This window comes from Cyprinodon variegatus, unplaced genomic scaffold (assembly GCF_000732505.1).
Source record: "Cyprinodon variegatus isolate N-32 unplaced genomic scaffold, C_variegatus-1.0 Scaffold719, whole genome shotgun sequence".
In the NCBI taxonomy this organism is placed as follows: domain Eukaryota; kingdom Metazoa; phylum Chordata; class Actinopteri; order Cyprinodontiformes; family Cyprinodontidae; genus Cyprinodon; species Cyprinodon variegatus.
The window spans coordinates 275,856-280,331 of NW_015151172.1; positions in this window are offsets into that span (position 1 = coordinate 275,856).

Here is a 4,476-nt window from a genome sequence, read left to right on the forward strand (position 1 = left end):
CAGAACAGACCAGTGGATAATTATTAAGTGGAAGGAAAGGAATACAAGATTCATAATATTTCTTGCACAAGAGCATGTTAATTTTGTGTTAACTTGTTATTACCCAAAAGTAGGATTTTCGGAGATTTACTATAAAAAAAAAGAGAACACAATCTAGGGAAAGTTGTCTGAGTTAACCATTTATTAACAACTCTAAAATTTTGTTAACAAACAGTGCTGTTAAAGTTGCTTTTTATGAAGAACACGTGTTACGTTAAAACCATAACTGTTTTCCAGTTTATTGCTCATATTTCAGTTAAAGTGTGACATTATTAGAACTTAAAGCTCCAATGTCAAAAACAAAATGAAAGCAGCATACTGTATTTCTCTGATTTTTTTAAGTGTAGTGTGGTCCATTGAAGGTCAAAATGTAATGGTTGGATGTGGAGGGTTGAAAGGATGTCATTTATTTTTGAACAATTGTCACACAGAGTTGAATGCACACTTTGTATTTAAAAAGAATCATAATTTCAAGAATTATGGATAACAAGCATCAAGAGACAAGAATGCATTGGTCCAGATGTTCAGTCCTGCCTGCTGAGTTGCCTTGGTCAGGTAAAGGACAAATCAGATGTATGATCAGTGAAGCCTGGTGGAGTTTTCTCCAGGGGGGCTATAAATTCAAAATAGACATATATAAAAATCAACTCCAACATATAGGAAGTTATCACACCATTATATTTATATGACTGCCAACAACAAAAACATTATAAATATAATAATTATAAAAACAAAAAAATGTTTCATTTACTTTTTGTACATAAATTTTGCACTTCGTAGGCTTTGTGAAGGTATACCTGTGTTTAAATGGTCCAATATTTTGTCACAGACCTAAAAAATTAAATTTAGTTTTTTTTTTATTTATAAAAACTATTTAATTTTTAATAATTTTTATTTAAAAGCAACTAAAAAAAAATTAACAAACACCTAAAAAAAAGTACACTATATTATTTTCCATGTGAATCCCTAAAAAGTACTATAAATCAGTCCTACCTGTCTTTATCCATGCTGGGTCAGATCCTGGAGTTTGAAAAATGGAGGCAGGCAGACAAGGCAGCAGAATAGCCTCACTGCATGCAGTTAGCCAAGCTATGTAGCTAAACCAGGTCCTGGGAAAAGACAGTGTACCACCTCCATCCTTCTTTGCTCTGCTGATTAATTTTGATGTTTGGCTGATCAGGTCCAACCGGTTTCACCCCCAGCTTCTCTTGGTAAGTTTTCTTTTTTTTTCTTCTACAGTGTCCTGTCTGGCAATGTGGCAATAAGAATAATTGTCTTGATTCCAAAAAGAGCCCAACAGATTACTTTCACAAGTGGAGCAGTAGGGCTATTGCATATAGTGTTCCGTTTGTTTTATGCATATAAATTGCTTTATTATAATTATGCAGGGAGTTTTACAGATTATATGAACACTACAATGTAAGTAGAGCAGGAAATGAAAAACAGAAAAAAAGGAGAAAAGATGAAAGAAAGACGAAATAAACCAGAGATAACGATAAAACATCCTCAGTCCTCTTCATCAGCTGCAAAGAGATGTATGTAACACCACAACCAACAGACATGGTGCAAGATATACAATAAAGTAGCACCTAGATACTATCGCTGAAGTATAAGTAGTATTACTTAATCTGACATGTATACTGTGTTACCTGGAGATAAGAATATGGGCTTTCTGTATGGAAGTGAGTCTCTAAGAACCTGGAACCAAGCACCTGTAGCTGTTTGTGAATTTGTGCATGTAAAGTTTATCCAAAGGAAAAATGCTCAATGGTGGTTGTGAAGAGCAGAAGAGGCGCCCCCCCCCCTCAGAGCACCGAGGCCAGCGCCCAGGGGAACCAAAGCCCCACCGCAATGCTGGAGCCTCCAGGAGCCACGGGGATGAGTCTGTGGGCTCCACCGGCAGCCAACTGCCCCAAAGTGAATCCGGCCATGGGCCCCAGGGGTGCCCCACCCCCCGGCGGGTGCCCCAGCCTTGCCCCGGGAGGCCAGGCCCAGTGGAGAAGCCACCAAGAACAAGCCAGTAGCCACCTAAGCATGCTTGGTGTGAGGGATTGCCTTCAAGTCAATGAATCGATGAAATCAGCTGATTTTCCTTAGATGAAAAAACTTTGAACCAATCGACTGCATGATCTGGTTGAATTGTCTCCGTAAAGTGCCTTGAGATGAAGTGAATTGTGAATTTGTGCTATATGAATAAATTGAATCAAACTGGATTGAAGTCTAATATGAAGGTGATGGGGAGAACTAAAAAGATTTACCTTCATTCCATCTATGAGCTGTCTGTGCTCAGGCAGGCGCAAAGGGTAATGTTGGACAATCCGACATACTTCCAACTGAGTACAAGCTCTAGCAGAAGAAACTTAATCCCAGATAACAAATGTAACCATTATAACTACTGTATTGTTCATCCATTTTCTTTCACGCTTTATCCCAGCTGTGGCTGCTGCTCCATATCTGCAGCTGTGTACAGGCAAGAGGCGGGGTTTATCCTGGACATGTCGCCATTCCATCGCAGGGCAACACAGAAACACACAGGACAAACAATCATTCAAGCACACATTCACACCTAAGGAGAATTTAGAGAAGCCAATTAACCTAACAGTCATGTTTTTGGACTGTGGGAGGAAACAGGAGTACCCCGAGAAAACCCACGCATGGTCAGAGAGAACATACAAACACCATGCAGAAAGAACCTTCTACCCACTTTTAAACTGAGCAATACTACTGTATGGTACTCCATCAATTTCTTTTTCATCCCAATCTAAAATACAGTAGATCTGTAAATCTAGGTCTGGCAAAAGAATTATAAATTGGTGCTCTGCTTGCTGTAATCTTATGTAGCCTGTACGGTGCCAGCTGCTATATGTGTTTTATGTGTATTTACATATAATTCCCACACACTAGAACTGGTTTGTGCTCAGAGAGCTACACAGCCACTTATCATGGCTTTCAGACTAACAAAAATCAGGTATATTGATACTCCTAACCAGCATGTAAGAGAACAATAAATTCACAAATTAGGATAGATTGATGTGTAAGGAAGAGAACTGAAAAATGTCAACATCTAAGTATGATGTAATTGCATAGTGAAGAGTGCCTACACAGTTAAGGAGCATCATAGCCTGAAATCCATGGCCATGTGAAGTCCGTGAACAAAAATGCCACAGTATTTGAATATGTAAGTATGTGAATATGGCAAAGTCTAATATGTCTTGGGGAACATCTTGTATCTTCCTCACTTAATGGTGATATCTGTGCTGAATTTTCTGTAGATGACAGATCTTTTTTTTCTGTGTCTGACATCTTAACTGAGTCTGAAGACACCCTAAACTGAGCAAAGCAACATACGCACCTGTTATATGTGTAACTCTCCTCATATAAGGGACCACATGCTGTCTCAGAACATGAGCAAATTAAACTTTTTTTCATTTGCACTTTAGAGTAATTATATTTCTTATTATCTGAAATAGAGAAATAACTCCAATCAATTTTGAAATTTCCCTCATGTTTTTTGTCTTGGAAACTGAAAAAACAGAAATAAGTTTTTGAATATCGTTTGCATATTTTCAACATTATGTTTGGTATTTTGTTTAATAAATCAATTAGCCAAGTGTTTTGGTGTTTATATACAAAACTTTTATTCTAAAAAACAAATATGACCGAAAATTAGTGCAGTACCGTGTGGTGGTATAGATTGAAGTTCTATCATAAATGAATAGGCAAAGAAAAAAAATTAAATGTGTTACATAGCATACAGTACATTGCCACAAGAATTAGAAGGTAAAAATCAAGATAATTGGATAAAATAACATGTATTACACAGTAAAAGAAAAGCTAGATGCCAGCTTGATAAACAATTCTGCACAAACCTTTCATCTTAACACAATAGCTTGTTAAAGAGATATATTAAGAGGTCGGGGAACAAAACAAAAGGACAAAAAAAAAGGGGAAAATGAAAAAAAGTGAAAAGTCATGGAAAAAGTCAAAGAAAAAGTAACAAAAAAAGGGAAAGATACAAGTAAGTAGGTGAAAAAAGAGGGAACAAAACCAAGGATTTCCAATGGAATGATAAAGGAAATTGCAGAGAGAAATGGTGAGTAAGAGAGATGTAAAGATATCTTTCAGTAATGATGTGGTCGCCATGGAGACGATGTACCACTCCACAGGTTCTCTGCAGATTTTTAAAGAGGACCTCCCGATTGGTGCAGCTCTATGCAGCAAAATAAATGTACTAGTTGAGATATGAAGGTCGGAAGTCATCCAGGTGCCTTGTTATTTTTTCATTCTTTCTGTTTTTACTGTTTCATTTATACAAATTATGGAGATCATTTGTGTAAATGGTGAAATCCTGTTTCATTCACAAAATGCAATTACAACATAGTAGAACATTGATCTGACTAAGCAAAGGCTATGATAATATCCTAAAAACTCCATCCA